The sequence below is a fragment of the Tursiops truncatus genome, chromosome 9, assembly GCF_011762595.2.
Source record: "Tursiops truncatus isolate mTurTru1 chromosome 9, mTurTru1.mat.Y, whole genome shotgun sequence".
In the NCBI taxonomy this organism is placed as follows: domain Eukaryota; kingdom Metazoa; phylum Chordata; class Mammalia; order Artiodactyla; family Delphinidae; genus Tursiops; species Tursiops truncatus.
Genome location: NC_047042.1, coordinates 20,748,345 through 20,760,581, shown reverse-complemented (window position 1 = coordinate 20,760,581; position 12,237 = coordinate 20,748,345). Strand labels below are relative to the sequence as shown.

General features: G+C 36.7%; 1 protein-coding gene across 5 annotated transcripts in view; it reads right to left on the bottom strand.

Moving 5' to 3' along the window:
- Positions 1–12,237, bottom strand: part of PHTF2 (putative homeodomain transcription factor 2) — a 112,823-nt gene that overhangs the window by 82,913 nt on the left and 17,673 nt on the right. The gene's annotated exons all lie outside the window — the stretch shown is intronic.

The following is a 12,237-nucleotide window of genomic DNA, read 5'->3' as shown; positions in this document are numbered from 1 at the left end:
TCTCTGGCAGGTGTTAAGGATGAGCTTAAACAGGTTCAAACGCACAATTCATTGCAGAACTCATTAAAAATTAGGATCATCCAAGGCCAAACAGGATCTCAAGAAAATTCTGGAAGTAGAGCACCCTGCTCAGCCAATCCTAGCACATGCAGATCTGCAACCGGCGAGATGCTAACACTACAGAGTTTGCCCAGAGTAAACAAAATACCAGAGGTTTTATACTCCATTCTTGGGAGCATATAAGGATTCAAATATAATGACAATTATCACCAGCAAGTTCAAATATTCAGATCAACTTCTAAAATTTAAGGCAGAATTTACTTACTGCCTGTATTTTTTTAACTTTTATTGAAATATAGTTGATTTACAATGTTGTGACTGCATATATTTTTGACAGTGTTAGAGACCAGATTATTTATTACCTTTCCTAAGATACTGATTGCATCTTTAACTGATCAAATTCAAGTAAGCCATGTTTTGAAAACCTCATAAATTCCCTGGCATCATGGAAAGAGAAGGGGCATAGAGTCAAAAGATGAGAATTCAAATGGTTCCACTAATATGCAATATTGAAGAAGTCACTTCACCTCTATGATCTAGTTTCTTTCACTTATAAAACAGGAGTAACTGTACCTATCTATCCCTTATAGAGTTTTTGTGACTAATAAATAAGACAATATACATAAAATGCTTACCAAAGTCTAGTAAATATAGATGGTCAATTATAATTATTTTATTAATTTTATATTTTAAAATTCCCCAATTCAGGAACTGGGAAATATTTATATTTCCTTTTTTAAACATGGCAAACAGGTTAGAGAAGAAAAACGTGCAATCAGTTTCTGTTGACAGTTAAAATAAAAATAGCTACCTGATTATCCTAAGACTGCAATGTCAATTCTCCACTCCATACACATGGATTATTTAGAGATTTCAAAGTTCACCTCCTCTGAAGTTTCTCAGTCAGATGTGGCTACCTTTATTTCTCTTACCAGGGTTCTGGGGGGAAGCTTGTCCTTACTGACTTAAAATCTTCCATTTTTTGTTTTTCTGTCCTGGAGGCCTTTGGGAGTAATTCATTAACTTAAATCACATTTTGTCCTAAAGGTTTTACCTTGATTCGGTCAGCAGACTATTCATTACAACATTACACCTTCATTATAATTGTCTGTGAAGACTACAGTTTGTTTTCCAAACTGGTTATAACTCTCCTCCCTCTCCTGTCCCCACCTTACCAAATGCAAGCTACAAAAAGTATGAAAATATCCATTTTTCACTTTACTGTCCTTTAATCTCACCGAATCTTTACTGACAAAAATTCCAGCTTATCTACCAAAATAAAGATCCTCTTTCTAATCCCCAGTAGTGTAAATAATATGCATTTCATATAGAAAATGTGAAAGGATTTTTTATTCACCCAATCTATTAAATATATAAGATATTTAATATATTTGGGGAATATTTAAATGGTCATACAAATAGTTGTTTTTTTTTTTTTTTTTAAGAAAAAGCTTCAGTGGAAGTGAGGAAAACAGTACCTGGTTCAAATAAAATAATCTCAAAGTTTTTTTTATATACTTTGGTTTACACCAAGCTACACTAAGAAATAAATTTCGAAAATCAACTCTAACAGTACACTAGGTACATAAAATGTTCTAAATATTTTAATTATATTCATTTGGATTTACGGACATAAAATTTCAATCAATTTTGTTTAAAAAAAAGAAACACAACCTTTCTTCAGGTAATGATAAGTTCTGCTGTACAAACTCATTTAACAGTTTTTCCATTGTGTCAACAACTTTTCAGTGACACGGAGTGGCTCATATCTATTTTTAAAACAGGTCTTACAGCATGCTAAGACAGATTCCTGAATCAGACATCTGACAAAGCACAGACACATGAGTACAAACAACAAGAAATAATAAATCAACAAATGATTTCATGAATAATAAAGATTATTTCTAAAGCTTTTCCAACTTCTTTAATTCTAATGGTCCAGGAATACAGGTTTATAGTCTCTTTTATCATGATAGTTCATGATAAATACTTTTTATGCTAAATTGACACTAAAATTAATTTACAGAAAAAAGTAGAATATTAAGCTTATTGGGTACCTTAAACAGAGGATCTTAATCTTTTTTGATCAAATAATTTGATAGATGATATTAAGATATAAAAATAATCCAATTGTGAAAACACAGAGCTAACCATAGGCATAACATTTAAATATTGCCATAGACAGTTACTCTGAGCTAATTCTCTCGATGCTGCTTTAGTCATCATACTTGTCAAAACATCTGAAATTACTCTTTACTATGTCAAGGTCTACACAAAATGCATTTATAATGCCAAAGACTAGGATAGAGGGAAAAGATGACTATGAAGAGACAGTATGTTAAGTCTGCTTTAATAGAATCTCACTATCAGGGGCTTGCCTGGTGGCGCAGTGGTTAAGAATCCACCTGCCAATGAAGGGGACACAGGTTCGAGCCCTGGTCCAGGAAGATCCTACATGCTGTGGAGCACCTAAGCCCATGCACCACAACTACTGAGCCTGTGCTCTAGAGCCCGCGAGCCACAACTACTGAAGCCCGCGCCTAGAGCCTGTGCTCTGCAACAAGAGAAGCCACCGCAATGAGAAGCCCGCTCACCACAACGAAGAGTAGCCCCCGGTCACCACAACTAGAGAAAGCCCGCGCACAGCAACGAACACCCAAAGCAGCCAAAAATAAATAAAATAAAATTCTAAAAAAAAAAGAAAAAAAAAAGAATCTCACTATCAAATACCCACAAGTATTCTTTGCACAGATATAGCCAAAGAAAAATTAAGTTTTTAACCATTCCCTATGTTAGAAAAAAAAAATCAGTCTATGGAATACTACATAATGTTACAATGTACTTCTCTCATAATTCTAAAACAAATTTCTCTGTTCCAGCATGACTCTCACTACTCTCAGAAAATAATTTATGCACACCTCTGAAACTTCACTTGTGCTGTAATTCTCATTCCTTTTCTCCACTCATCCATCCTTCTAGATCAGTTCAAATCCTACTTCCTCTAAGATGAAGCTAGCTTTCTGTAAGTGTTCATTTGGAACACTTGAAGCTGGATGTCTCTTCCAGCACTGATTTGTACTAATAAATCTGGTATTTAAATAAAAATGCAAAGCAATATAGCCACACATGTCATTCAATCATATGTAAACACTCTTAAGGAAAAAAAGAGGCATCCTTCTTCCTTTGTGTCTCACTAAGTACCCAACACATTATAATATGCAGAAAAGGAAGGAGAGCAGAGAAAAAGCAATGACTAAGCATCAGGAGAACTGGGTTCTAGATTCAAGTTCTGACACTAAGAGCTAGGGCTTTTGAATTAGTTACTGAGTTCTCTGGGCCTTAGTTTCCACCAGTGCCATCTAGTCAAATATTCCACAACTCAATAAAGGTTAAATAAAAATTCGAATAATGTACAGGAGTTCCTGTGAATTCCTTTACTAACACACCCAAAAATATTAACATTAGTTAAATCAGTCATACATATTTGGAATCTCATTATTATGCTATTCAGCAACCTTGTGTCACTCCCCACTGCACTTAGAATTGTATTTAGACCCTCTAAAGTCTCACACTAACCCCTACTTACCCAACATTATTGCTCACCGTCTTCTCATACATCTGTTTCAATCATACCACACTTCCTACACTTTTCTACCTCTGTGTCAAAATTAACAGTTCTTCTCTTTCCAAAACAAGGAAGATTTCAAGACGGCCTCCTAAATTCTACTTTCTCTATAAGTTTCTCCCAAATTCCTCCATTAAATACTTCTCATCCTGTTCTGTATTCCCATTACACTTAATATGTTGTTTTGTACAGACTTCTGTATACTTGTCTGTATATGTGCCCCTACCACTATCCATAAGTTCTTTGAGAGCAGTCCAATCAATGTCTTTACTACCTCAGAACTCTCCGATAGCTTTCTGTATATATTAAGCACAAATGTTTACAAACCAAATTAAACAGCTGCCAACCAAAGTATTGGTACCATCACAGATGAATGAATTTAATTTTTCTATCAACTGAAAAAAAAAAAAAGAAAAAAGCACAACAATGAGAGTGGTCAGTTAAGTTTTATTTGGGGCAAAATGAGGACTACAGCCTGGAAGACTAGCCTTTCACAAAGCTCTGAGGAACTGCTCCGAAGAGGTAGGGGGCGAGGTTGGTATATATGTGATTTTAGTAAAGGTGGGGATACATGCAATTAATCACACATTTTGGCAGAAGGGTGCTACTAGTCACAAGAAGACCGCTGCTAGTCACGAGGAGCAGATGTCTCCCTGAATGATTTTAGTGCTTTTCCAGATATGAAAGTGTACAAGAAACTGGGCTCATAAAATCTTCTGAAAATATCTAACTATATGAAGGCCTGTACTGCCAGTTTTTCCGAGAGCACAGAGTGCCTCATTCCTGATCTCCACAAACTCCACCCTGAACTCCTTTCAGGGTGTGTTGAAGGTCAGCGACCACAGTGGCTAACAACTTCATTCTTGTAGTGCCAGATGGAGAGTGACAATTTTTAGGTGGCAGGACAGAAATTAAAAATTCTATCCGTCAAACTCCTGCACTACCTCGACATGCATATAAACATAGAAACATACTCTTCCCTAATACTAAAAGGTACAAAGACATTGTGAAGTTTAATTAATATGGCTCGTTTATTTGCTGATATGTCACTCAATCAACCAATATATAAGGATTTGCAGACCTATAAAGTACAATGAACAGGAGTAAAAGTCAAACCTGCCAAGTCTAGTCTACCTCTATTCCTAAATGCTAAAGTTATATATAACTCAGTTGCCTCCTCCAAGGCTAAAATAAGCAATTTTTAGACTTCAGAAACTAGGAACAAAGCTATTCTGTCCTTAAAAAGGTAATAAACATACCTTTCATACTGATATTGAAAGGCATTTTTTCATACTGATATTGAAGTTAAAAAAAAAAGTGAAATTCTGGTAGGAGGAGCCTGGTGTGGACAGAAGGAAACCTTCTACTAGTTTCAGGGTTTCTATTTTCTAATCATATGACCTATAAATTGTTACAATTTCTTGAAAACTTACAAAATTCTTCATCTGGAACAGGATTTTATTTCATGGAAATGTTGTGAAGAATAAATACCACAAACTATATGTTTAAAGTCATTTCCAATCTTAGGATAGAAAAATCAAATGCAAAATGAGATCTAAGAGGTACACACTTTCTATTATACCAGTTCATAAAAGGAATATTTGTAATTCTTATTTTCCTTCATGGAACCAACACATAGTCTGTGTATTTAAGGGATAGAGGATAACACCTAACCTAAGAAGAAAAATTACAGCCAAGTAACTTCTGTGTAAATCTGTATTTATAAAAGCATGTTGTACTACTGTGAAATCTAAGAGAATAACTAGAGTTATAATCTTAATACCCACAAAACCCTCTGTAGAACTTCCTGATGTGTACAGCCAACCCACCCTGTATGTCCTTTAAAAGCAGCTCTTTGAATTTTAAGTTTCTTAACTTTAGCACGTACCCACAAAATCTCTACCAGTAGCATTCCTTTGGGCTTTTTTTTTTTTTTAAATACTTAAAAGGTCCTTCAAATACTTAATTGATACTGTATTATGTAAGTGATTCTTGTTTTGACTGTTGTGCCATTTGGAAAAATCAATAACAAAATACAATCTAAATGGTTTAACTTCCTCATTTACTCACAAGAAATTTTTTACATCAACCGTTCAGTCATCATTCAAATATGGATATGTTATCAGAGGCCTCTAGTAAAAACATTAACTAAATTAGTGTTACAGGTAACAAATGATAATGCATGAAATGATAGTCAAATGGTTTAAAGATTTAATAGATCATCAAAATGAATTTATTTAGATTAAAAATTGCTACCTATACCTCATTAAAAATACCATGAACAAAATTTGAAAAATACTAGAGATGTTTCAGCCAGTATCTGATAAATACATTAATAAATATTAATATAAATATTAATTAAAATTAATATATTAATAAAAATATTTATTTACTGAACACTTACTAATATTGCATTGTTGTAGGCACTAAGGTCACAACAGTGAACAAGAAACAAGGTTCCTGCCGTGACGAAACTTACAATGCAGAAAAAGAAGATAGAAAATGAACAGCAAACAATATAATTTTGTGTTGAGGTGGTGCTATGAAGGAAATAAACAGGGAGATATAGTTGGGATGGAGCGGGGTACCTTTGGAAAAGATAGCCAAAGAAGTCCCCTCTGAGATGACACGTGAATTGAGATCTGAAGGATGAGGACAACCAGCTATGCTAAGAATTGAGGGAGGACATTCTGAGCAGAGGGAACAGTAAACACCAAGACCTTGAGGTGAGAATGAGCTCAGAATTTTTAAGGAACAGAAAGGAAGCTTATTTATGGGTAAAATCAACAAGATCTAGAAATGGACTAGGATGGGGCAGGTTGGGGGAGGGATTAGGGAGAAGAATCTAGGTTTTGGGTTTGAACCATTTTTCTGAGATGGATGCATATTTTTTTTAAAAAAGGTTTATGAACAACATTGTAAAGTACTCCAATAAAAATTAATTTTAAAAATGGTTTATGAAATACAAAAAAATAGTTTTAGACCTGTTAAGGTGACAATACCTATTTGACATAAAAATAAAGATGTCAAACAAGTAGTTACATACTTGAGTCTGAGCTCAAGACAAAGATGGAGATATGAGTATAGAAGCCATGAACACATAGTCAATATTTAAAATCAGAGGTGGGTTACACAGGTATATGCATTTGTCAAAACTAAAGTATACTTAAGACCTGTGCTCAGAGATGACTTCAATAAAATCACGTGACATATCAACTAAGAAGAGTATAATTAGAGAAGAAAAGGGTTCAGCCTCAAGTCGACTACTATTCAGAGAAGTGAAACAAGAGAGGCCAAGAACAGAAAATGAGTAGAAAGAAAGCAGGTGAGTGCAATGTCACAGAATCCAAGAGAGGAAGGTCTTTTACAAAGGAGTAGGCTGCTAACAGATCATTGGATTAAACAAAACAGAGGTTAGAATGAACTTGGGAAGAGCAATTTAAATGAAGTGGAGAAGATAGAAGTAAAGGTGACATGAGAAGAAGAAAGGGCTGATAAAGAAGAGGACACTGTATGGGCTTCCCTGGTGGCACAGTGGTTGAGAGTCCGCCTGCTGATGCAGGGGACACGGGTTCGTGCCCCAGTCCGGGAAGATCCCACATGCCACGGAGCGGCTGGGCCCATGGGCCATGGCCGCTGGGCCTGCACGTCCGGAGCCTGTGCTCCGCAACGGGAGAGGCCACAACTGTGAGAGGCCCGCATACCACAAAAAAAAAAAAAAAAGAAGAGGACACCTGTAAAAAAAAAATCACCAAAGATCGCTAATTGACTCCCATTATTCCATCCTCCTTTTCCTTTTGCAAACGTTTTGCTGGACACATTGTTGCCCAAAATAAAGACCTTTCCTAAGCCAAGTCTGGCTGTGACTATGTTGTGGTCCAGATACAGCGGTATTAGGTGGAACTTCCAAGTTAGGCCCCTTAAAAGAATCTCACTCAGTTGGAGAAAGTCCTTGGTTCTTTCCCCCCTTTCTATTTCCTGCTCATTGGAATGCTGTTTTAATGGCCAAAGCTTCAGCAGCCACCATGGATAGTGATATTGAGACCAGAAGCCAGGTGTATTCATAGATAGGAAGGAACCTAGGTTGCCGGATGAAGTCACCTTACCAGTTCTGACTGTCTACCTCCATATTTCTTGTATCCAAGATTATAAATCCTTATAGTTTTAACCATTGTTATCAGCAGCCAAACCAAATCTGATACTGCTGAGTATAATACTTTTGATATATACTTTTTTTGCCATCAAAACTTTGTAAATATTGTTCAAATGTCTTTTGGAATTGTACGTAACTGAGAAGTTTGCAGTCAGCTAGATTCCCCCCCCACACCACATATAGGTCAGGTTTTCTTTTTCGCCAGGATGCCAAAATAATTCTCTGCTTATTTCTAAAGTTACTAACTACTAGGGTGTAGTCATTTTTCAACATTTCACAATTTTTCTTCCTGGTGTTCAGAGCCTTTCAACCTGCAAATGTTAATTTTTGCATGATATTTCTGAAATCTTTTTCTGTTCCATTTGGTGGAGTCTCTATTCCATGGATACAAGTTATGCTTAGGTAGGACAGTCTTATTGTCTTTTCATGGTCATTTGTTTCACTTATTTTTTTCCTGGAGTGTATTTGTAGAGTTACCATGCCATCTTCTAAAAAAATCTTGATCGTGTTTAACATGGGGAGTGCTACACTGAGCTCCTACTTATTTTGATATCTAATGGATTCTCCTTGACAACTTCAACATCCTTTTTACCTTAGCTGGGAACATTTTTATTTCTATGCACACATGTGCATGCACACATCACACACAAACTTCAATTTGAGATCTGGATACTGCTTTTAATCTATTTTTCTATAACCCATCAATGCAGGAAATGGACAAAGAAAGCTTAGTTTGGACTTTGCATACAGCCACTGCTGAAACGTCATTAAGTGTCCTATACCAGGATCCATCCCCCCAGTCAGAGGGCTATCCTACCTTCATGGGCTTTGGTTCTTGCCCTTAACAAGAGTGCCTTTCAAAATGTCAATGCTCCCTGAAGTGTGAGACTCAGCATTAGTATGCGGGTCTTCTCAAGGATTTTTCGTTGACTTTATGCTTCCTACTCATCTCTTAGATCTGCTTCGCTGGACAGTGTTAGTGAGGATACCTCCTGTTTTGCAGGCCTCATCTTTCCTTAGTCTGGCTTCTGGGATATGGGGCTGGAATTATAAACCTTGACAGATACACCCAGTATCTTCTCATTCTTTCCTGGCCTCCACTTTTTGAAGTATTTGGCATAAGGTTGTACATACCCCTTTCTCGTGTGCTTCTATTCCTTTTTTTTTGTGGTACACGGGGCTCTCACTGTTGTGGCCTCTCCCGTTGCAGAGCACAGGCTCCGGACTTGCACGCTCAGCGGCCGCGGCTCACGGGCCCAGCCACTCCGCGGCATGTGGGATCCTCCTGGACCAGGGCACAAACCCGCGTCCCCTGCATCGGCAGGCGGACTCTCAACCACTGCGCCACCAGGGAAGCCCTTCTATTCCACTTTTTTGCCCTCTCCTTCCCCCACCCACTTTTTCCTATTTTCATTTGGTTTTTAGTGAAGGGAAAATTCTGTGATTCTACTTCATTTTTACTAATACCTAAATTTATTTTTTAACATTTATTTTTTAAGTGCTAATGACAATCTTTTGAGTTCCTGACTCAACTGAAAAGCAAAATTTAAATATTCTAAAATAGGATTCTAAACTAACAACAGCTGCAACTTTACTTCTGTTATTTCTAACAGAGGGAAGTAAAGGGAAGACACCCAGTTTCAATTCTTTTTATAAATTCAAGATACTAAACAGAAAATACAGAACCAAGCTTAAGCTCTTCTGTGAAGCTGTTACAACTACCTCCAGGGAAAACAAATCTAAAATGCATTTTTCCTCCTCAAATCTACTATTCTTTTATTATCTACTCAATTTGGTACTTAAGCAAGGAACCCTAGAATCTTTGTCTCCTTTCCTTTCCCAACACCACAAATTCTCTACCTGGCACACAGGAACCATTCAATAAATATGAAGGAATAAATCAATGCATCTACCTGTCACACCGCCAAAACATCTCTCATATAACCCCTCCCTGGCCCCACTACCACAGACCTGGTGCAAGCCCATATTATCTACTACCAGGACTACTCTGACAGTCTCTTATTATTTCTTCACTTTCACCATTTATCTTTCTAAAATACTGACCTCAACATGTTTCTCTCCTTCTTAAAAAATCTCTAATGATTTCCTACTATGTAAGAAAAGAGTTTAATCAGCATAGTAAACAAAAGACCTTCTTTTACAACCTTATCATAGATTCACTGCTTTTATAATCAGTAGCATCCATCATCTCTACCTTCTTCCACACACAACCTACCCACTCCAATCTGCCATCCATATACATATCCTACAGTCAGGCCATGTGGGTTACCAAATATATTTTCATGCTTGCCTTCTAGACCTGGTGATAATTCCTCTGTCTAAAATGACTTTCTCCTTGTTCTGACCTATTTGACAAGTTACTTTGGATTCTTCCAGGCCCAGATCATCACAGGAAATTAAATTGTAAGAACATATAAGGAATGGTGTGCAAGTGACTTAATTATTTAAAGAGTAATTTAAGATTTAAATATTTCAAACCACCAGGAAAAAAATGGTAGACTAAACACAGGGGTCTAACAACTTCACTCCCTTACAATAAGTAACTGAAACTACAGCAAAAGCATACACATATAAGAAATGAGCTTGGAATTAGTTCTAAGAAGGTGGATGGAGGGTTAATGATGAAATAGAAATAAGAACCAAATTGTGTTCCCTGGGTTTTCTTCCCCCATAGTTATAGTAGCCAATTTAAAATTAGGACATATGGCTTTAAATATACCAGATAACTTCTTATGGGACAAGTGAACTATTCTTGAAAACTGAGTCATTTTTAAAATAATGAACATACTAAATCTCACTATTTCATGTAATACCATTATTAATATGTCCAGATCATCAATTCAAGGCTAATAAAAATGAAGTTTGGGGGTTGGGCTTCATATTACTACTAACTACCAAGCCAACTGGCCCAAGCTGCCTGGAAACTCAGGAATGCAACACAATTTAATAGCCACTACACTGATAACATTCTTTTAACCTGAGGGAATTTTCTATAAATCAGGAAACAAACACTTCAATTTCTAGCCCATTCAAATCCATACCACAGAGGAAAGTACTTTCTAAACGTACTACAACTACTATTTAACCAGAATCATGAGCTCAACTGTGTATAGCTTATTCTTTTCACTGTTGCCTAATCTCTTCAACTTTACAGTACTCTGCAATTTTATATAAAGGACTTGAGCACCAGAGGATTTTGGTATCCCCAGTGGGGGGTCCCGGAACCAATCCCTGCAGGTACTGAGGGATGACTGTATTAAGACACAAGGTATGTGCTCAGCAAATGCAACTATTCCATTTCTCTTCTCCCCTTCACAGCAAAATTTTGCTGTCTCCTCCAATTTCTCCACTTCCTCTCTTCAATCCAATCATGCCTTTACTCCCCGCACTCTACTGAAAGTTCTCTTTAAGGACACGAATAAATTCAGGTTGCTAAATCCAATGGTCAGGTCTCAGTTGCTCATACGACGCAGCTGACTATGCTTCCTCCTCTTGGAACACTATTCACTTAGCTTCTAGGAAACCACTCTCTTGGGTTTGCTCCTAACTTTCTGGCTACTCCTCAGTTTCTTTGCTGGCTCCCATCTTCTCCCTGAGCTCAGTCCCTGATATCTTCTCTGTCTTCACTCAGTCCCTTGGTGATTGCTTCAAAATATCTTAGTTTAAATACCATGTGTAGGTAATGACCACTACATATGTAGATTACATCTCTAGTCTAACCTGTCCCCTAAATCCACTACATTAGAAAAAGTCAAACAAGTTTTCTTTGGACTTCCCACAGCCTACTATGTTGCTGTGCATTATAAATATACAAGAGGAAACTATGTATACAGTATTTCTTACATATATTTAGACTAGAACCCTTTCCTCATGATGCATCTCATGAGACATACAATTAACTAAGCCACTAAATACAGCATACTGAGACATCTTTCAAGTAGCTCCAACTTCTCACAGCACAAATTAACTATACGAAAATGGGCAAACTTTTCTTCTGATTGAAGAGAGGTAATAACTGAGTTTGAGGCTTTTTTCAAGGCAGTTCACTCCATTAGAAGAGAGCTTGCCTCAAAAATTTCCTTATTCAGAGATAAATTGGTGTCTCTCTTTAAATTCCATTCACCTGTATTAGTTATATACTCTAAATGGGCACAGAATAAATTTCCATCTTCTGCCTTCACATAAAATAATATAGTAAGTAGATGCTGTTGTAATCTCTTCTTTTTCCAGATTAAATATTCCTAGCTTCTTCAACTCTTCTTCACATAACATGCCTTTCAAACCTCTCACTATCCAGGTCATCTTCCTTATCAGATAAGATCTAAATTCCTGGAATCTAGTTGGCCAACAAAACAACCTATTTGAAGAATGCAAAACA